Raw genomic sequence first — 23,443 nt, forward strand, 5'->3', positions numbered from 1 at the left:
TTTCCTTTGGGGGGGGGCTCCAAGAGAGTGGGTCCCTAAGCTATAGCTTATTTAGCTTATACATAAATTCAGCATTGTTTGCAGATGAGATGCACTCACTACGATCCAGGTCATGGTAGTGATGAGCCTCAAGATGTTCTAGACATTATGGCAAGGAGGAGGAACCATGTTAAAGATATCTTGTTATTCAGCCCTTGAATAATGAGACACTTTATGAAGACATTACCTAAGTATCAAATATAAAGGTATGTGCCAGGGACTTTAGTAGCCTCCAAATTTTGTTCAAGTCAGTTACTTGCCTATAGGTAGCTGTCCCTAAGTTCAAAGTACTGGCTGTCTAGTCTACTTAAAGATAAGATGTTCCTGTTTAAGTTCAGTACAGGAAAAGCTTCTGTGTAATTTTCTTTAACCGTACCCTGCCCTAGAATGAAGGACCATTATACTTTTCATTGGTGAAGAAAAGTTGCCAAAAATTGAAGCTCCTTCAGACTTCCTCAGCTGGTGGAGCTGCCATATTTTGAGGTGGGCTTCAGTGAAATCAATGGAGACCCAGTGTTATCCTGGTGATCAACAGAAATGTCTGTAATTTGGTTGCCATTATTCTGTTTGTATTGTTTGCATTCAGAAACCTCTCACTTGAATAAATTATTTTCAAGTTCAGAAGCTTTTGATACTTTTCAGAAATGCCTTGCTTTATGTAAAAGCATCTTGGATGTATCCACCAGCCTCTTTAAGCATCATGCAATGCTCATTGTATCTTGTATGGTCCTGTAAATGCTATTCAGTCATTCTTCAAAGGATTACCATTGAGTGATGGGGAGAGAGAGGTGAGCCTGTTTGACCCTCAACACCCTTTAGATCCCTGTTCTTGCAAATCCCCAAACTTTTGTGGTGGAACATCTGTCTTTTCTGCACAGTTAGGCTCCTCACATGATTTAGAACCCAGGAATATAAGGCTGCTTAAGCCACTTTCTTTCAGACTTGTTTCTTTATCTACAAAATGAGAGAATAATATGGACCACACTTGACACAGGCTTGTAAGGATTACAACCTGAGAATGTATGACATGCTTTAAACATCCGCAAGTGCTATATGGGCATTATTATAGAGCAGTAGTGGAATGCACCCTACTTAATACAGTCTCTTAAATGTACCACTGTTTACTAGGACATCTCATTGTTGCTTTATGCTCAGTTTGTCATTCACTATAAATCCTGGGTTCTTACATGCTCTGCTTTGCTTATGTGAGGCAGCAAGTCAAATGGCCAGATTTATGGGAGCTGCTTAGGAACCAGGAGTGGAAGAGCTCCCACACCTAACCTGTAAAGAGGGGGATGCCTTTAATAGTTGATGGGAGGCCCGTGCATGAGTCTAAAGGCATAAACTGATTTGGACTTGTTCTCTAGATGAAAGAATATTAAATAAAAAACATTAGCTGTTAAGTGTCTCTCACCTCTTTGCACATTTCCTTCTTCTACTGCCCGTCCTTCATTTTCTCTCCATCGCTGACAACCACATTTCATCTACACTTTCAAAAGATATTTATTAAAGTTTTTAAAGTATAACAATGAAAATGAAAAATAAAAAAATACAAAATACAACATAAAAACAATTTTAAAAACCAATAATTTTCCATAACATATCTTACTTACACTTATTTCCCCAGACCTCCTCATACCTCCCTTCTTTGTATTCCACTTCAATTTGTTAGTTCAGCAAATCCTTACCATTAAGCTTTTACCCATTTGTAAACCTTTTTTTCGTATCTCCTAAAGCATTACAGCTGGAAACCCCTTAGTTTCTATCCAACATCCTTCTAGCATTCATTAATTTTGCAATTTCAATGCCTCTTTATTAGTTTCTTTATTGTTCCTTTGAAACTTGATGTGGAAAGTTGGAGGGTGGAATGTTTTATTTGGGATTTTATAACGTATTTAAAATAAATCACCACCAAGCATCATCATCATCATCATCATCATCATCATCATCATCATCATCATCATATCCTTCCACGGTTGGCAGAGGGGCAAGCTGAGAAAAGAAATAATGAGGATAGCAAATTATGGTAAGGATACAAAGTCCAACCCTGTCACAAAGGGCTGTTCACCTCTCAACTTGTGGAGCCTACATATTTCAGTTCCACCACAACATGAAGACTTGGCCACACGTACAACAAAAGCGTGAACTGAAGTCAGCCTGGGTAGCCTTATGGCACACTACCATGAGTGTTTACAAAGCTACTTGTGCTGTGCCACTTCAATACCCTATTCGGGGTCAGCCTCACTGCAGCCTCCTATGTCAGTCCACACATATTTGCATTTCCCTTAACTGAACTGTCTTTGCTGATGATGGAAGTGGAGTGATGAAACATCAAGACTAAGGCGATGTGCACATTACTATTTACTCTGGTTCCAGTGCACTCCCACCACTGGTGTTTGAAGCCATGCCCAAATGGGGGGGGGGCAACCCGCTGCTTGTCCCAGGAAGAAAGATTCCATTGGTCACATAGGGAAGAAACTAGACCGATGTTTTGCTCACTGGTAGCTCATTCAGGGCAGGCTGCAGTTGGGTGAGGGTGTGGCTGATAAAATGCTGTAGGCCTTGACTCTTCCTGATGGCTTATAAGCCACCTTAAGGGAAATCATGAAAAGGATAAAGTAACTGGTAAGGTGTGGTAGGCTGGGTAATCTGCTCCTTGACCCATAGTAAGCATGCAAAATTTAAAAAGTTATAAACCTTTCCTTTTCTTAAAAATAAAAAAAAATCAAACTTCTAAATTGTCCAGCACAAAAGTCTCTGGGCCTATTTGCCTGTAATTTGAAAGACTTTAGTTAACCACCTTGAAAGGTTTAGTTCACCTGTAAATTCCACCCACTTCTGTAATAAGGGGGGGGGAATATAGTAGCTTTTTATTTCTTAGTAGTGACTGGGAAAGAAACTAATTTGGTTAGACAGCAGGGTGAATTAGCTACCCTGCAACATGCAGCAGACTTCCATACCATAAACCATATGTTTGAGCACATGAAAAGGGGCACACCCACAACTTGTACTCATAGGAGCCAACTCCTAGGGCCTGAGATCCCTTCGACCCCCCCAATAAAATATTTGAGGGAGCCGGGAAGGCAAAATTGCCATTCAAATGATGTGCGTGCCACGTTTTGGAGTTGATTATGTGGGGCAGGGCTTACCTGCCCCCACCCCATATTTTATTCAAGTTGGCACCCTTGCCCATTCTGCATGTCTGGCTGGGTAAGTGTGTAAAGTTCTCTATTCTGGTGATCGGTGATTTCAAATCTATGCAATACTGTAATAAAAGTGAATGTTTACTATGATTATTTTTTTCCATCTTCCTTTTCTCATGCAAGATATTCCCGTCAGTTTAGAAACTTACAATTATCATGTAACATAATTATAAAACATTGGAAAGGGTCCTTATTCATTCTAAAATATTGATAGGCTGCTTTTCTTTAAAAGCAATATTGAAGTTGTTGCTGTTGTTTGTTTTTATACACATTGTTTTTAATAAAAGCAGCAGGAACAATAAATAATTAAGATCTAATGAAATTGTACATCATAAGCAGAAAACAATAGCATTAAAATTTTAAAATGACAACAGTAAAATAATAAAATTATATACCAAAAGCTGTTGTACACTGGATGAGACTCCTTGGGTCTTGGGCAGTCTTGGGCAGTCTTTCTCATCATTATGATCTGATTATTTAACAAATTCAGAGATTGAACCTTGGATCTTCAGCTTGCAAAGTATATGTTTTTCCATTGAGCTATAGTTCTTCCCAGAAACTATTTTAGGACATTAAAATCACTATAGCACAAAAATAGGGGAGACATGCTTAAGGATTATGAGTGAAGGAATTCATGTATCACTTGTTTTAAATTTGTAGGATCTCCTTAACTTTACTAGTATGTATGATTATTTGAATTTTTAAAAAATAGTTAGATAGCAAGTAGACATTTAGATGAAGTTGACATGCAATTATTTCAGCCGTTGGCTTAAAAACAGAGCTACAGTACACTGCATTAGGAGCACTGTACAATTCTCATAGTTATTACTTGGTAGGTTGCCTCTTGAGTGGCAAATTAGAACTCATTCAGCTAGAACTGTTGCAGTGATGCCTCTTCAGGGTTTGCAGGCCCAGATACTTGAAGTACATTACATACTTTCCCATATACTCATGCTTTCACATAGTTCAGTATTAGAACAGCATGAAATCATCTGTTATGTGTTCACCTCGGTTCCATCTAACCTTACACATTAATCTTCAGCTATGCTTAGGTTTAATCAGTACCGCTACAGTTTAGATTGCAGTCTTATGTTGTGGTTCGAGGACCCGACCCCGGTGAAGTGAAATGAAGACACAAGGACACGTGATTTAAGGTTAATGGGCTAGAGAAAGGCCACAACTTTATTGGTTACAGCATTTGAAAAGGTATTGGCTTAGGCATTGGATCGAAACAATTGGGTTCTTCACCAGTAGGTGGAGCCTGTCGATGCTGATACGACTATAGGCTCACCCCTGCTGTCACCGAGGGTCGTGCCAAGGCCTCCCGCCAAGCAGGCATCGGACGGAATACACGACCCCCAGATTCCTTTAACGGAATACCCCTAAAAATTGAAGGCATAGGCGATGGCCACACCTAGCACTTCCACACAGCGCAACACAATATTCCAATGCCTAACCTACCCCCAATACCACAAAAGAAAAGTTGTGACGATTGCTACGAGGTAGGCGAAAAAAACCAATTAGCCTAGTGCCAAATGGAAAAAATTCCTACCAGGCCCCCCAGCCAACCAGGGCGACCAACCTAAGGTCCATAGCAAGGCCGAAAAAACCTGAGCCCTAACTAAAGGGAGTGGAGGGTGGGTGACTCGTGAGGGGCGAAGGCAGGAGGAATGAGGCTGGGCAAAGGCTGGCGCTGCAGCTAAATGCTGCTGAACACGCCCCCACCGTGGCCCCCGGTTGGATGGCCACCGGGGGGGCGTGAGCGCCAGCCCGGTGAGTGGGCAGCAGGGGGCCACGCCCCCTGCTAGCCGGAGCTCGAGCCCCGACCACAACCCCTCCCCTCCCCTTCGTGGAGGAGAGTCTTTGTGGTTCGAGGACCCGACCCCGGTGAAGTGAAATGAAGACACAAGGACACGTGATTTAAGGTTAATGGGCTAGAGAAAGGCCACAACTTTATTGGTTACAGCATTTGAAAAGGTATTGGCTTAGGCATTGGATCGAAACAATTGGGTTCTTCACCAGTAGGTGGAGCCTGTCGATGCTGATACGACTATAGGCTCACCCCTGCTGTCACCGAGGGTCGTGCCAAGGCCTCCCGCCAAGCAGGCATCGGACGGAATACACGACCCCCAGATTCCTTTAACGGAATACCCCTAAAAATTGAAGGCATAGGCGATGGCCACACCTAGCACTTCCACACAGCGCAACACAATATTCCAATGCCTAACCGCCACCCGAGCTAAAGGCTCGCCGCCAATACCCTCAAAGCTGCAACCAATCCCAGATGTTTCTAATGACACTAGCTAACCAAAAATCATTCCCCATATTCGATAGGTGGACACCGTCATCCCGGTATAAAGCCTTGTCGCTAATCCGGATACGGTCATGATAAATCACTTGGCCATCCATAAAGCGCACCCGCCGGGCTACCGCCCGATTTACGAGTTTCCTGGTTCTTTCAATGGCCATCACGTTTTGCGCACCGCGCCACACAGTTCTTTTCAGGAAGGAGGACCAGAAAACTGTCGCTCTGGGACACAAGGCAGCGAATGCATCCAAGTCTCTTTTTATGCTTGACAACAAGTCCACACTCCTTCTGTTGACAAGGTCATTCTCCCCTAAATGAATCACCAGGACGTCGGGAGAGCCAAGCTTGGCTACTTTCTCCCGCAGCAAAGGCATCAGTTCTTCCCAACGCATGCCTCTTCTCGAAAACCAGGAAACTCGAACATCACGCGGCAGACCAAGGTTGGGTGCCAGGCCGCAGTTCTCCGCTCGCACGCGGGCCCAATGAACAATGCTGTGACCGCAAATCCACACGTTTCTTCCGGGCATAGCTGGGAATAAAGATAGAACAAAGGAAGGGTAAGCAGACTAAGGGGTAGGCGCAAGGTTGCGAATATATGACTTATAAACATTGGATTTCCACCGGCCCAACTCTTTTATCCTTTCTGCCGGCAGCCCCAGGTGCGCGGCCGTGGTGGCGGCACCGATCCTGAACGAATGTGCAGCGTACTCATGGGGGGGTAGGCCACAAGCCTCAATAGACTTGCGCATTACTCTAGTGAATTGGCATCTCAACAGGGGCGACCCGTCCTCGTGAATCAGGAACGGTCCCGGGACGGCTGGTCTGAGGCGGAGAAACCGCCTCGTGTCCTTCACTGGACATGGGCCCTGCTGGGCGGACGCCGTGAGCTTGAGCAGGACACCCTTGCCAGTCTGATCGGTCTTGGACTGACGCACCAGGATTGACACAGCAGATTCGGATAACTGTACGTCCTCACACAGGAGGCCGCGAGCTAAACCCCGCGCACTAGCCTCCCACACCACTTCACCAACTCTGAGCGCACCAAAAAAGGCTATAGCGTAAGCCGCCGAGAAGAGTCGCGCCTCAAACTTGGACCCACAGATTGTCCTGAGCTTTACGCGTATCTGAGATAGCAATCCATAAGAAATAGGCTTACGACCGGCGGACCTGGGCGGTTGCAACCTGCCCCAGCCCTCAATGGCTCTACGGATCAGAAAATCGCTACATGGGTCTTGCGCAAACGTCGCCTTTGAAAAGAAGCTGATGGCTGCTACGTGGATCTTTAAGGTTTTCGTAGCACGTCCGAGATCATCCAGATGGGACAGGTACTGCAGGACGTCATCAGTGGTGGGGGGTATGTTATGTGACAGCCCAGACAACCCAAACCTGAAACCCAGGAAATCACACCAGGCCTTCTTATAGGACCTGAGCGTGGAAGGTGCCACGGACGCTAATACTCCCTGTATCACTTTGCGTCTCCAACGTTCCACAGGTACTCCGGAAAGGGTTCGGGCAACAGTTGTGCTCCAGGTGCGAGCGACCGGAAACGAGGAATCTGGAATCGAGACAAGGCGTCGGCTATATCATTATTGGCACCTGGTACGAATTTGGCTGAAAATACGATATTGTACTCAAGGCAACGGAGGACGAACGCCCGCAGGAGAGAGGAGACCCTCGCAGACCGCGATGACTGCCTGGCAAGAATGTTCACCACCGCCAGGTTGTCGGTCCTGAAGCACACTCGGTGATCTCGGAACTCCTCTGTCCAGATGTGCACGGCCACTACTATTGGAAAGAACTCGAGAAAGGTGAGATCCCGCGTGATGGCCTGACCCTGCCATGCTGCGGGCCAGCGTTGCGCGCACCAGCGCCCTTTGAAATACAAACCGAAACCTAAAGACCCTGCTGCGTCCGATTGAACCTGAAAATCGGATGATAGATTCAAAACATCCTGCCAAAGAGAAACCCCGTTATACTTTCCCAAAAAGGTTGTCCAGACTTCGAGATCTGCTTTGACCAACCTGGGGAGGCGAACCCTGTGGAGGGGGTGTTTCAGACCGACTGATAGTCTGGCAAGGCGAGCACAGAAGGGGCGTCCGGGGGACACCACCCTGCACGCGAAGTTAAAGTGGCCCAATAAAGATTGAATTTGCCTAAGGGTGATCTTCCTAAGCTTAAGAGTGTCCTGAATTAGTTGTTTAAGAGCTTCAATCTTTTCCACAGGTAAGCGGGATGACTGGGCCACTGTGTCCAGCTCAATGCCAAGGTAAGTCAACCTCGTGGCTGGTCCCTCTGTTTTCTCAGCCGCAAGCGGGACCCCAAGGTCCTCGGCCAAGGCTGAGAAGGCCTCCAGCAAGGAGGCGCACTCACCCGTGTTGGCTCCGCCCACGAAAAGAAAATCGTCCAGGTAATGTGTGACACCAATGGTATTTGCCCTGAAACGCAAGGCCCAGTCCAAGAACGTGCTGAAGGCTTCGAATGCCGAACAGGCAACTGCGCAGCCCATTGGCATAGCCCTGTCAACATAGTATTTTCCCTGAAATTTAAAACCCAGCAACCGGAAATCTGCGGGATGCACTGGCAAGAGGCGGAAGGCCGATTCGATATCACACTTAGCCAACAACGCCCCAGGGCCGAAGCTGCGTATCAACTTAACTGCCTGATCAAAGGTGGCGTATTTCACTGTGCATAACTCGGGCGGGATGGCATCATTGACCGAGCCGCCCTTTGGGAAGGACAGATTATGAATGAGCCTGAATTCACCGGGGGTCTTCTTGGGCACAATGCCTAGCGGAGATATGTGCAGATTTGGTATGGGAGGACTATCGAAGGGGCCTGCAACCCTGCCTGCACTGACCTCTTTTGCTATCTTTCTTTCAGCAACTTCCGGTCTCTCTCTAACTGATTTTTGATTGGGTGAATCTTTCGCAATTAGTGAGCCCGCTATGGGGATACGAAATCCACTGGAAAAACCTTCCCTGAGGTAGGAAGCAGCATCTTTATCCGGGTAAAGAGACAGAAGATTACAAAGAGGGACGAGCTTGATAGGGGAAAAAGCCAGACCCAAGACTAACTCACCGTCTGTTCCCTGCTGCGGGGGCCCCCCTGGAACTGGGATGATGGAACCCCCGGCCTCCACGAAAGGGCTGCTTCCCCCCTTTTAAGCAGGATGTAACGGGGTGACCCCCGGCGCATCTCTCGCATTCGTGTGTGAATTTACAAGATGGCCTTTGGCAAAACCCTTTGTTGAACTCCCAGCACACCCGACGCTTAAAATCCTTCCTTTGGTCACTTCTGGTCGACCGATATGAGTCGGCTGGCCTCTTTTCCACGTACGGACCAACGGCCACGGACCATATTCCATTCTCAATCTGATCCCAGCGTGCTAACGGGATCCTGGACGCCTTCCTTCTGAATTTCTTGTCATAGCTTATGGCCGCCGCCTCTCCCGAAAGGGCACAGGCCGTGCGAATATGTGAAAGGTAAGCAACAAGGTGAACCGCCCGCTTGGGGTAAGCAGCGACAATCGTCCCCATAAAGGCTTGAAAACCATCGAGCCAATTTTCGAATGTCCTAGGCACAGAAGGGTACTTGCTCTTTCTCTTACCATGCGAGGGCCTCTTTTCGCCCCTACCTAACTCCTCTGCTGGGGGCACCAATTTAAACATGTCAACAAACTCACCATTTAAGATTTTTGCTCGCAATTTAGGTGATAAGTGATCACCCGGTATAACATCCGAGGTTGAGTAGGTGGATGTGGTGGCATCTTTTACCAGAGCCCCATCCTTCCACTCCTGGGTCCCCCCAAACTTTTTACGATGGCAATTGGCCCTCCTCGACAGTGCCCAATCCGGGAGTCCCGAGACTTCCTCGCCCCTCCCCCAATAAGAACCTAGGGACGCGTCACTGTCATACTCCGAAGAGGAAGTACCTGTATCATCATCTGAGTCCTCCTTCCGAGACCTGCTCTTCCGACATACATGCTTCTTCTTTTCGCGCCTCTTTCCCGAGGGCCTCTCCACTGGCGCTGCAGCAGCGGAGCCCTCCTCCTCCTGTTGCGCATCTTCGGCCGCCGACGAGGCTGCAGAATCGGGCGACTGGGCCCTGGGACGCTTGTCCTGTGAGCGATTAGAAGAGCTAGGGGGAGCAGGGTTGTTACTGCGAGTGGACTTAGAGGTAGCTTTCCCCCCCCCGCGCCCGAGACCCGGATGTTGAAGCCCGTGACTGGGACCTAGTCCGAACCGGCTGTGTGTCATTAAAAAGGGCGGCCGATGTACTAGGTAGTTCGTCCCATTGGGAAGATTGAGAACTCCCATGGAACCCCTGGGTATCCGGGATGACATCAGGGGAAGAGGGGGGGCTGGGGTTCGCGTCCGGGAATCGCTGTTCGTATTCATCTATAAAAGATCTGAAAGCATTTAGGAAGTGGGAGACGGGCGGCCTTGTATTATTACCCCTGCCCTGCTGTCCCCGTGATGCGCTCTCTGCTGAGCTGTGTGTGGCCACAGGCGCGCGCTTCCTCTTAGGAGCCATAAGGTGTGCCTTGTACCCTACAAATGCAACGGTGTTTGCTAGTGTGTGTGTGTGTGTGTGAGTGTGCGTGTGTGTGTGTATGAGCGTGTGTGTATTAATTAATTAGTTAAGGGTTTTTTTTTTTTTTTTAAATTATATATAAATGTCCTATAATTATTATGTATATATCAATATAATTAATTAGTTAATTAATTAATTAATTAATTTCTTTTTATCTAACTAATTTATTTATTTATTTACTATGTGTTATCCAGATATCCGTTAACAGTTTTCTATTTATTAGTTTCACAATATAGGTTGTGCTAAATAAATAACACACCAATAAGCTCTCAATTTATTCAGACCTTGTGACTGATAAGCTAATAACACAAACTATATCCTACCAATTTGCCTGTGCCACTAGGGGGCAGTAGCTCAGTGGGCCAGTACCAGGCAGTAAATGAGGTATATATATAACTCTCCCTTTATGTGTTAGCCAGTTGGGGGCAGCAGCTAGGAGAAAAGCCGCTCCACTAAATTCCAATTACTAAGAACAAGACTGCTGCCAAGGTTCAACTTCTCAACAAAAGAACAATAGCTGAGCAATTTACTGACTGCCAATGTACTATAGATGGCTGCAGATTGCTGCCAAGCTTCCCTTCCTCACACAAAAGAACAAAAGCTCAGGAATCCTCTGCCTGCCACAGGTGAGATAAGCTGCCAAAACCTTGAAAATGTACTTCCGGGGAACAATAGGCTTAAGTATCGCTCGTTAGCATTAAATTGTCCTGCTGGCCAGCAGCAACAATGGCGTTTCTACGACAACAGAAGAGCTAGCTGAACAACAATAGGTGCTCTTTAAGAGGCAACAGCAGAGGCGTACCTATGGCAACCTAACAGGGTCCCCAGGCAGACCAGGAAATAAGCGAACGCTCTTTCAATAACCAAAGGAGGGGAAGGGAAAAGATACAGGGTCCAGGGTACAAAGAAGGAATGAGACCAGGTAGACCAGGGGACACCCACACAAAGATAGTGGGGCTGGGAAGCACTAAACCTGCAAGATTGTACCAACACAAAGAACCAAGCAAAATGGAGGCCACAGCAAATCTGAGACACCAGCAACACAGAGACAACTATTCGCTTCCCACCAAGTATAAAGATTCACAACAAAAGATGATTCTTTTTCAGGGAGCAAAGGAAAACAATAGGCTGGAGCGCACGTGGAGGAAAACACTCGGCTCTGCCGCTGAAGGCAATTGAGGAAGTGGTTCTCCCCCTTACACTATAGTACCATCAGCCTGGGACCCAAGCCCTGCCAAGCAGACACGTGCACTTGCCCAAATACACTCCCACTCCCAAACACGCACTGCTGGCAAGAGCGGGGATACCAACGGGGAGGAAGAGCTAAGCACTCACTCAAGCACTAAACCAAACCAAGCAGGATGCGCCCGTCAGCTGTTGGGCGGCAAAAAACGGCTGCAGGAACACGCCGCGACCGCAGGATACGGGGGCAACTTAAAGGGGCGCGCGTCAGCTGATGAGCGGCTAAGAGCGCCCCAGCAGCACAAACGGAGGCAGCGTTACCCCGTCAGGGAGAGAGGAGACTCAAGCGCGCTCGTCGGGGAAGAGGAGAAACAGGCGCGCACGCCAGCTGATGGGCGGCCGAAAGCGGCCCGGCGGCACCAAAAGAGGTAGGAAGAGGAGACTCAAGTGAGGGGCGAAGGCAGGAGGAATGAGGCTGGGCAAAGGCTGGCGCTGCAGCTAAATGCTGCTGAACACGCCCCCACCGTGGCCCCCGGTTGGATGGCCACCGGGGGGGCGTGAGCGCCAGCCCGGTGAGTGAGCAGCAGGGGGCCACGCCCCCTGCTAGCCGGAGCTCGAGCCCCGACCACAACCCCTCCCCTCCCCTTCGTGGAGGAGAGTCTCTGCTGCCACAATATAGCAGAAAATGAACAGGTAGCACTTATACAGAGTCTGAGTCTGCACAAAACTGGTTTCGTTTCTGCTCAATACGCACTGCACCTGCAGCCAAAAATAAGGAGGCAGGACACAGATGCTTGGGGAAACCACACTTTGTTTAGCATAAATGTGCAATGAGAACTGGAACCTGTGTAAACATAGGCCAAGGCTTTCCACTTCCTTTTGGCTTGTAGAATCTGAGCAACCCAAATGTGCTCTGAGCATAAGCAGTAGATGTTTCAGCATGCCACCAGCCAGCCCCTACTTGTCTGAGAGAGACACACCTGATTCACTATCCCCATACGTGCTAAGAATCTGAGTGTGACGCTTGTATGGACCTCAAAGGGGTTCTTATCCCACCCCCAGAGTCCCACAGCTCTCAGGCTCCCCCTTTCACCACTACAATACTTGATGGCACTCATTTTGGTTTAATTCCCACACAGCCCTGCTTTGGTAAAGGGGGCTAGCCTCATTTTTAGTCTCTTTCACTTACCAATCTGATAAAGAAAGCCTTCAGGCCTTGCTGCGGGTCTCACAGAAAATAATAATATCATTACTCAAATCTGAAGGGTCTACATTCTCAGCCCTCTTTTTATTTGTTTTGAACACTGTGATCTTTTCACAGTCTCCTGATATGAAGAGTGCCTTGCGGAGTCATGAATTTGTGTTCAGGATCCCATCTTGTTTTTAGTAAAGATCTTGCAGTTAGGATGCTATAATCTCCCATAGTCACTCATCACGCCAACAGATTCATACTTGCCAGTGACAAATCACAAATTTGGTTCCATAGTATGCTTGCAACTAGGATGGCGAACCTTAGGTCCCTGGGCCAAATGCGGCATGCCAGGACTCTCAGCCCAGTACCCAGCATTCCCTACAGACTACACCCCAACCCCACCTTCCCCAGGCCATATCTTATACTCTCCTCATGTTATAAAGCAGGGGTGGGGAATTGAATCCAGATGGTGGGGGGGCAGTCCTTTTTCTCCCCCATCCACAAGACAATTTAGACAGTTTTATGCACTTGTTAAGGGACGTGGGTGGCACTGTGGGTTAAACCACAGAGCCTAGGACTTGCTGATCAGAAGGTTGGCAGTTTGAATCCCCATGACGGGATGAGCTCCTGTTGCTTGGTCCCTGCTCCTGCCAACCTAGCAGCTCGAAAGCACCTCAAAGTGCAAGTAGATAAATAGGTACCGCTCCGGCGGGAAGGTAAACGGCGTTTCCGTGCGCTGCTCTGGTTCGCCAGAAGCAGCTTAGTCATGCTGGCCACATGACCTAGAAGCTGTACGCCGGCTCCCTTGGTCAATAAAGCAAGATGAGCGCCGCAACCCCAAAGTCGGTCACAACTGGACCTAATGGTCAGGGGTCCCTTTACCTTTACCTTTTATGCACTTGTTAGACATTTAATTCATTCAAAACAAGTCATTTTAAATCTTTCTACACCAAGTTCAGCATGGACTATCCTATAACTTAACTCTCCCGCACTGCCATCTTTCAAATCAGCCTATTGAACATTTTCTAACTATAAGCTATAGAACCCACTGGGGCCATGTAATAAGATTAATCAGTATGTTGTGGAATAAACTGAAATAAAAGTAGAAATCATGAAACAGAAAAAGGCTTCTGTGTCTTTGTAGAATATATGAGAAAGCATATCAGAAAGATGAACAATTCCACGTTTGGTTGTTTTATTTGGATTTTAGCTGAAGATCTAAGACTTGAATCATGCCGAGCTGATGCCTCTCTGTTTGCACAATGGTTATTCCCACAGATTTCAAAGGGCTAAATTGTCAAAATAGTCCCGTGGATGTGTGAAATCTAATCATTTTTGTACCGATTACAGCGCTCTTCTACTTGAAATGGATTTTTGAATTCCAGGGGTTGGAATTGCGTCTTTGACGCTTGATTGTTTGTAGATATTGCAAATGCCTTTGGATCTAGGCAAAGCGGTAATGGCTTCAGGCAGGGTAATGGCCTTGCAGACGGTTTTTCCAGAGAACTATATGTACTGGCCAATAAGTTTTGGTGTAAAATATGCTCTGCTAAATGGTGTTATCAGGAGGTGACAGTAAAGCCTAACTCCTCCAATGAATAGGTGACAATTCTGGTACTTTTGTTTGCATTAGTAATTTAGTAGCAGAATGGGTCCACCTGGGAGCTATGAGAAGTCTGCCTTTCACATTGCTTTCCCCCTGTAAATGGCTTTCTGAAACAATTTTTAAACCTTAATGGAGGGGAAACTATTGTAGATATGATTTCAGGGCTTAATCTGAGCCATGGTTTGACAAGGATCTGTTTGAATGCCAGTGCTCAGCCCTGGAATATATACCGTATTTTTCGCCCTATAGGACACACTTTTCCCCCTCCAAAAATGAAGGGAAAATGTGTGTGCATCCTATGGGGAGAATGCAGGCTTTGGCTGAAGCTTTGGCTGAAGCTCTCCAGGCTTCAGGAAGCTATCCGCAAGCCTTGGGAGCCCGTGGGAGTTCCCGCCGGGCTCCAAAGGCTTGCAGACAGCAGCCTGCAGCCCGAAACCCGGGGAGCGCAGCGGAGCGCGTCCGGGAAGCTCGGGCTCCCCCTGCCCCAGCCCCGTGCCTGGGGGGGAAATAAAAAAAAAATTCTTTATTCGCCCCCCCCCAAAAAAAAACCCCTAGGTGTGCCCTATGGGCCAGTGCGCCCTATAGGGCGAAAAATACGGTAATCAATGAATACCCTGGAATATCATGTGACTACTACTGAACATGTTCAGAGTTCATTCCTTTCACCAATGAGCCACCACAATCAAGCTGCCCTGATCTGGGCTAAGATAGGCGTTTCATGTAAGAGTACATGTTTCTTAGTTTTAAGATGCAATACTTCTCTTTATAAAGGTTATAAGTTAGCTACTATATTATTTTAAAGAATAAAATTAAGCAATGCATCTCATTTGCACAAGAGCAGTGGTCTTCACATCCTTCTGGACACAAAATGTGACACCCATATGTCTTACCTATAATGATTTAACATGAATACCCTTACCCTAAGTTTCCAGAATCTATTGTTTCTACTGAGTGAAAATAAATTAGTTTTGAAAGTAAAGCATTGCGATGATGCTATGGTGTCATCATATTGAAAATTATTATCAGAGCCACCTTCTTAGTTACGGTTTGACCTTCCCAGTTTAACATTTTCCTCAGTGACTAGGCTGTATGTTGTGAGCACAAGCTGTTTTATTTCTTGCCCTCCTGTAATTTATGAATGAAACTGGCAAATGCTCTCTTGAGGTTTCAAGTATGCTGATACTGCTTTGGGACTCACATTGCCTATTGATGTGCCGGCTTGCTTGCTACCTGCTCAAGCTGTACATTTGTGAACAGGTATTGATTATCATTGCACTGCAGTTTTGCGAAGGAAACTGGGCCTGTCTAGTACGCCCGAAACTTCCCACCACTGCTCAAGAGAAATTGGGAGTATGAAACAATCGACTAAGCATGTTTACTAAGAAGTATGACCTATTAAGGTCAATGGGCCTTCCTTCCCAATAAGTGGTTTTAGAACTGCAGCCTAAATGTCAATTCTGCAAAGTGCAATGGAAACTTTCATGAAGAAAAGTATGCACTTTATTTTCAACCTTTTCCTTTGGTATTTTATAGGGGCAGCCCAAATGCAAAAGGTGTTACAAATACAGAGGGAATTAAAAGGGCAATTACCCATTCTCAACTACCTTGCCAGTTGTAGTTGGATAGATGCTTAGCAATCCATCTTCCAAGGCTTCAATTATCACTGGGTCAAGTCAGATTCAGTATTTCCCTGTTTCCAGGTACATAGTCCCAGAACAATCCCAACTACTTAACTCTGGTATCACTTTGCTGCTCCTTACAGTCTTCTGATACAGATGGTGCCAATCCCCCCTGCCTGATTTTCTCATTGCAGGGAATGAAGTGAGCGCTGGGGAAAACATGGCTAAATTAGTAAGTTGCTTTGGGGATGTGCGACTATTGGCTTGAGAAAATAAATAATTCAAAGAGAAGGTATATTTTCAACCACTTCAATTTCAGGTAAGTAGCATCCATCTAGATATTATTATAGTTGCAACTAAAAAACCCGAGCATTTTCTATGGTTCATTAATTCTGTTTCACCCCCTGCATATTTGAGATACACTCTATTGCGCACACTGTGATAATCACCAAGCAAATTCATTTCAACCAGCAGTTTTCGAGAAGACTGTGATCAGTAACTTGGATGTCATTCAGAAAACCTGCCTGAAGTGTAATTGTAAATTTCCCAGTTTGTATGTCTAAATTATCTGCCAATTAATTATAAAAATAATTGCTGGAGCATTAAGATTTTCGCTCTTGGCTTAACTGTATTAAATCTTCCTAAATAACTTCTGCACATCCCCACTCTATCAGAAAGGTCATTATAGTCACTTCAGCTTGCAAAAAAACTATACTGTTTCTCTGCTTTCAGATGTCACAGTAAACCATGGTTTATCATGATCTGAAGAAGCCTAGGCAAGCCTTGGGCTCCTGGATTCCCTCCCCCCTCCTTCCGTGCATTTTTCTTCTCTTTTTCTTTTAATTAGCTGTGACTTCTTATAATTAGCTGTATTATCCAAACCTCCCTGATTAATTGTGATTAATCTTTTTTATTGTGTATATTTTTATTAAAAAAAACCCTTCAAACTTCATGTGGGTTATGAAGATGACTTTTTTGAACTAACCATGATTTCGAGTTTGAGCATAATGTTACCGTGGTTGAAACTGAAAAAGAAAGGTTCCTGTCTCCTTGCAGTCACAGTGGAGGAGGAGAGAGGAGAAGGTAGATCACAGTGCCAGAAGTCATTCAACCTCATCCTTTTCATGACATTCCCGGTTTAACCTGACATCTGAATTAAGCCAATATGCCATATTGTCAATTGATTTATTCATAATCCAGTTAATCACCAAAAATCCTGGACGCACTAGTGTAACTTTAATGAAAGTACTTTACTAGGGTGGTGAAACCTCAGCTTATAAAGGAATATTCAAGACTGAGTTGGCTAATGTAAGGATTATGTGCTGTTCTCTTTCAATTGAAAATGTATTATTATAGCAATTAGAGACATAGGTGGTGCTGTGGTTTAAACCACTGAGCCCTGCGACAGAGTGAGCTCCCGTTGCTCTGTCCCAACTTCTGCCAACCTAGTAGTTCAAAAGCATACCAGTGCAAGTAGATAAATCGGTACCGCTGTGGCAGGAAGGTAAACGGTGTTTCTTTGCACTCTGGTTTCCGTTACGGTGTTCCATCGTGCCAGAAGTAGTTTAGTCATGTTGGCCACATGACCCGGAAAGCTGTCTGTGGACAAACACCTGCTCCCTCGGCCTGAAAACGAAATGAGTGCCACACCCATAGTTGCCTTTGACTGGACTTAACCGTCTGGGGTCCTTTACCTCTTTTATTATAGCAATTGCATTCACTTTTTCAGTTGCTTACACTTTTCTGAGTTTTCATAAGCATGAATTAATTTCTGAAAATTGTTGCCCTGAGATGTGATAACTATTACCTTAGATGGATTTAAAGGAGATTATAGACAAATTCATGGAGGACACAACTATCAGTAGCTGAGGAACGATGCTGAAGAGAGCCATTTCCTTTATACTCCACTTATGGACTTCCCAGAGGCAACTGGTTGGCTGCTTTGGGGAACATGACGCTGGAAAACTGGGTCATTGACATAGCAGGTCTGTTCTTATTTTGCAAAATAGGAATGTTGATGCATCCATACATAGCAAATGTGCAAATCAGCAAAACACCATACACAAATAATCTGGAGTCAATCACAATATGATTACAACTAGTTTGTTCCCTTCCCATTTGCATGCTTACTAGCCATGGTGGTTGTGTTCTACCTCCACTGATACAGACAGTATGCGTCTTAATGCCGGTTACTGGAAATCTCATGTAGGGAGAGTATTGTTGCAGTCAGCTTCTTCTTGTGGGCTTCCCATATGTATCTGGTTGTCCGTTGTGAGAACAGAGTGCTAGACTAGATGGACCTTTGACCTAACCCCATCAGGTTATTCCAATGTCTTAGATGCCTCATTATGCGGTAGAAAGGAATATGTGAACAAATTAAAGGCACCAGAACAAACTGCGCATGCTCAAATAAATAAATTATAGAAATTATCCTAGTTCAACTGACATTCAAAATGAATGGAACGGAGGGGAGAACAATGAGGAATACAATGCAGGAAATCCTCTCATGTTGACATTTTGTTAGAATTTAGATAATTGTTTGTTTGCCAGGCTGAAAGATACATTTGAGGTGATAGCCTGGGGCATGGATTGGGGGGGGTAGAATTTGGTGTGAAAACAGTTTTCCTGGCCTCTCTCTCTCTCCCCCCCACACACACTTTCACTTCCCACAGCAAAAATATGCAGATGTTGCAAGCCAAGATATATAAAGAAACCACCGCATTCTATTTATGAACTAAAAGACGGAAAGAAGGCAGATGTACTCAATGCTTCTTTTGCGTAATTCTCTCTGGCAGGGAAAATCTGGAGCTTCTTTGAAAACGAGTAATTCTCTTTCTCAACTGCACGTCTAAGTTATAAAATGGAATGGTTTTTTGGTTTTTTTTAAAGCACTGTTAATGGTTAGGCTAAAATATTAAAAGCACAAGTAAAGTCCTACTGGACCTGACCAAAGGCCCATCCTTTTCTTCTCCCAGGTGTCTATGGGAAGCCCACAAACAGGACCTATTATTTAGGTCTTCTGCATTTCTTTGAGTTTCAAGTTACAGAAGAAATTCCTCACTGTGTTATGTAGTCTCACTGGATGATCTACCTCGCATCAAAAATTCAGAAGGTGGGGTGTTTACTGAGAAACTGGAAAATATTTTATTCTTTTAAACTGTCAAGAGAATGGTCTTGTTTTGGGTTTGTTTCTGTTTGGAGGACAAAATTATTCCATATATATGGGATCATTGGTAAAACAACAGATATAAAGCTGGTATTCATTAACATGTTTGAGAAACTAATATTGCACAGGATTCCATCAAGGGACAGACTACGGCTAAGAAGGGAATCTATTATTTGCAACTATCTGGACATCAATGAAGAAAGAGGTATTTTTAAGCAAACTTTCTGCAGTATTTATTCCTATGTCTAGTAGGAGCTGTCTATGCCAACAAAATCCATTAAGGTGAATCCATCAGGATATTCACAGAGGAAGCTTGGTTTATACTGACCTAAATTACAGGGCTTTTATATAATATATACCTCCATAAATTTTATGGAGTAGTAGTATTATCAGTATTTATTAGATTACTACTCTTATTCATGTTTCTTCTTTTGATGCTGCTCCTAGTAACTCCACTACTAGTAGTATTACTAGTACTTGTAGTAGTAGTATCAGCAGCAGCATTATCAGTATGCATTAGGGGTGGGGAACATTTTGGCAGGTATATAGAGTTTTAGATCCCCGCCCCTCAGCCATGCATGTATAGTTATTGTAAGCGAGGACATTTGAATGTTATTCTTGTCAAAGCAAGAAGAAAAGGCAGCATATTGCAAAAAGTATCATTGGATTTCATAAGACTGTGTTATGCTGTAATGGGATCACACACCTTACTCAGTGTAACTATTAATGCAGATTGAAGGGAAAGGTTGCTCACACATGCAATACTGTTCACTCACACATACTTTTTATTATCTCAATAGCATTTTTCCAATTGCTGCATGAGGAACTGCATGCTTAGTACAGGCCCTTTTATGAGCTTGGAGAGCTATATTGTATAAGAATAATTTCCTCTAATATAAGCAGCTATTCTCTTATCACAACAGTGCATGACAATTTTTATTTAAAATGTATTGCTTCATATTTGCCATGTTATGATAGCGCAAACCTGTGTGACCTCTTCACTTCTCTCTCATTTTTCTCATATGATATAGCTTCTGGCTCTTGAAGGAACAGTTTTTTGATAAGAGCATATAAATACGGGCTAAAAAAAATTACCAATAATAAAAGTGTGTCTCAGACTGGAATATTTATTGTATTTACAGTGCTCTTGACCTTTGAAAGTGCAAGATCTGTTTTTGAACGTTCCACATGCCACCATCGGCCTAAGAACAAGCAAGGAAATATAGAAAAAATTAAATCATCTCCTCTACCCTGAGATCTACAGAATTCTTTAACAATTCCAGAGACAAGCCCTCTTTTTGGGTAAGAAAATGCTTCAAGTGATTCTATCAAATTAAGACTGCAATCCTAACCAGGAAGTCAGTCCAAATGAATTCAGAGGTGCTTACTCTCGTGTAAGTGGGCTTAGGATTGGAGCCTAACACAACATCCAAAAACTAATTGAACCAAGTTTTGGGGGTGTGGGTGTCCCTCCACCCAGCTCTCCCAGCCACTAAACTTGTAAGAGTATGGGATGACTACTGCCCTGAGAAGCCCAGGTGGGAGAGAATTTTAATTGGACCCTGAGTCATACGCAGAGTACCTCCACTGATTTCAGTGGGTCTGCTCTGAGTATTGCAGTGAAATGTATCCCTTTGAAGCATTTTAAACATGTTGGCACGGCAAATACAGCTGTGAAGCACAATAGTCCTTCCAGGCACCAGAATGCATTCCCTTCAGAATGAAGGTCAGAAAGCCTTTTCAAAAGAAAATATTTCTGTTACATTTTTTCCTACATTCGTACGTCATGGAACACCTTCAAAACTTCTGCAGAGCAGTCTGGAGATTTCTATACGAAGATGAAGACTGTGAAAGACCAGGGAATTCTGTACAAATTTACCTGGTAGTAAGCTTTATTGAACCTAAGGAGATTACTGAAAATGCCCCGTCATGTATCACCACCCAGATAGCTTTAGCCACTGGTGTGACAACAAGTAGGGCACCCCCAGCTGGTAATCAGGTGGGGCAATACTGGAAAAGACACTTTTCTTCAGGTACAGTGCTTGAGTCACAGGTTGTTCAGTGCTTTGTATACTGGGCAGAATAGCTCACAGACAAGACAGTGCAAGATTGGAGGATTGGATTAATATCACTTCCCCTCACTACCCCAGATAATAACAGGGGAAGTAGCATTCTATATATTTTGAGATACTGCTGCTATAAGAAGTGCTAATCTTTCTTAATTGATTTCCCCCTATTTGGGCTTCTATATTTCCATGTTTCTCACAATAAGATTACATTTACAATCTTTAAAATCCCTTTGTTATTTTTCTGAGCCATGCTATTAGACCAGCACGAGCTATGAATTTATGCTGTGTTACCAGCACAAATGATAATTACTTATCGATGTAAAAATTAACAGTTTCCAAGGAAATACTTCTGCACCCTTATTAGTTCACTAATTGCCTACCTAGTTTAGACTTTGTATGGCACTTCATAATATATTCCACCCTCTTTACAACACCCTTCAGCCTAGCTAAGTGCTTGCAAAGCTGTAAAGAGGTCTTGTTATTTTTAATGAGGTCAAGGGCATTTTAAAAAGCACTTTAATGCTATGCAGCAGTGTGCAATAGCTTGGCATTATGGCGCAGTATTTAACTAACAGGTCTATGAAGGTGGTCTCAGCTATCAAACCAATTAATAAAATCTGATAATATTGCGAAACAACTCAACAGCAGCCAAATGTAAACAAAACAGGTAAATAACACAAAGCAATCTATAATGACACTTTATTTTTGGAGCAGTGATTTTTAGCACACTTCATATGCAGGGCAGCTTAGCATTTCAGAAAAGTGTTTGAAATTAGTCAAATGCTTCAAGCAATTCATGAAAGTATGCATTATAAATTATAAGTCTCTTTCATTTTCTTTTCTAGGTTTTTCTAGTACTGGCCTTGAGCAAATGGCAGCTATGAAAATGAGGAAACAAACAGTTCAGCTGGTCCCTTGTTTTTCCTCTGTGCTCTTTGCGTCTGGGCAATGTCTTCACTCATGATTTTGACTACCCTGTCTTTATGCAGCAGTTGTATTCAATGCAGCCCTATAAGAGTACACCCACGAAAATTAATCAACCTAAATTAGTCATCACGATTAAATGAAATGTCTGTTAAATGCAGTGCAGGGTTTTGGATTAGATGGGCCTTGGGGTCCATTCCAACATTACAATTCTTTGAAAGGTGGGCAGGTGGGGAGATAAGTGGAAACATCCTGCCTCCTTGTGCATGGTCCAATAAAAGAGACCAATGAAGAGTACCAAAGTTACCAGGAGAAGCTTTACACTGGTCATTTCTGACAGCTGTAGGTTGAAGGCTCTTGATCTCACATAGAATCATAGAGTTGGAAGGGACCCCAGGTCATCTAGTCCAACCCCCTGCAATGAACGAATCTCAACTATAACATCCATGACAGATGGCTATTCAACCTCTGCTAAAAAAAACTCTTAGATGAAGGAGAGTCCATAACTTCACGAGGGAGTCCATTTCCCTGCCAAACAGCACTTACTGTCAGAAAGTTCTTCCCCATAACATCCTCAGCTGTCGTACATGCCTGTGTACAGTCACAGTGCAGCTGAGGAAATATATAAGTTCTGAAATTAAAGCACACATGCAAGCAAACCGGAATTAAATTGCAGCTGATTTTCATATTAATAGAAAATTTAGCCCAGACAGAAAAGGTTAATTTGCTTAGAAGTGATCATGTCTCAGTTGTTAATCTATGGCTGACTCATATGCTTCAAGGCAAAAGTGATTATATGAATGCAGAGAAATATTATAATTTAGCATAACAATAAGACCACTATTGAAAATTATTTAAATGTTTGGAATTTGGGTTTGGGGGTTTTGTTTTATTTTTTAAGTCAAGAGTTGGCAACATCTAAAAGCCATTTAATCATTGCTGCACTTAGTAATGTGATGTGGTGGTGGTAAGAATTGGGGTTAAGTTGGCCTGAACTAATGGGAACTGGGCTGCCACCTTTTGCCTTACAAACCAACATGTGACCTCAATAAAACTGATGGGGATGCCCCATTCTTCTATATTACATTATATTGACATCTTGTGGGAGTGATATAAGAAGCAAGTATATTGCATGCTTTATCATAGCAATCCTTAAAATATCATTGGAAGGTAAGCCATGTCATGAAAAAAGGATGAGGAGCTAGTGGCTTGCTTCAGGCCATCATGAGGACACATGACGGAAGAAAGACTTGAATCAAGGATTTTAGGATTTTCTGCTCACACACTTTCCCACTGTTTTACACCAACCCAAATCGGGGGGGGGGGGGGGAACGACAGTAGATGAATATTTCTGCCCTTACAAAAACCTGTTGCATGGAAGCAACAATATTCAATTATGTGTGTTTGAGAATGAAATTATAATTGACTTATAAAATACCTGCCATTATCACTATTGATTTGGTAATAGATGTTGCTGTCTGGTGGGTGGTTTCATCTGCCCCATCACATCCCCTGCTACTGTGAAGTAATGTGCCTCTAATA

General features: G+C 44.2%; 1 long non-coding RNA gene across 1 annotated transcript; it reads left to right on the forward strand.

Annotated features, from left to right (window-relative positions):
* The first annotated feature begins 2,579 nt into the window (after nucleotides 1-2,579).
* LOC308590068 lies at nucleotides 2,580-22,131 on the forward strand. Its single transcript, XR_014009674.1, has 5 exons — nucleotides 2,580-2,705; nucleotides 15,937-16,061; nucleotides 19,037-19,113; nucleotides 20,051-20,210; nucleotides 21,823-22,131. It is a non-coding gene; the product is annotated as an uncharacterized lncRNA (long non-coding RNA).
* Nucleotides 22,132-23,443: the final 1,312 nt, after the last annotated feature.

Source organism: Podarcis bocagei, assembly GCF_964188305.1.
Source record: "Podarcis bocagei genome assembly, chromosome: 6".
NCBI lineage: Eukaryota > Metazoa > Chordata > Lepidosauria > Squamata > Lacertidae > Podarcis > Podarcis bocagei.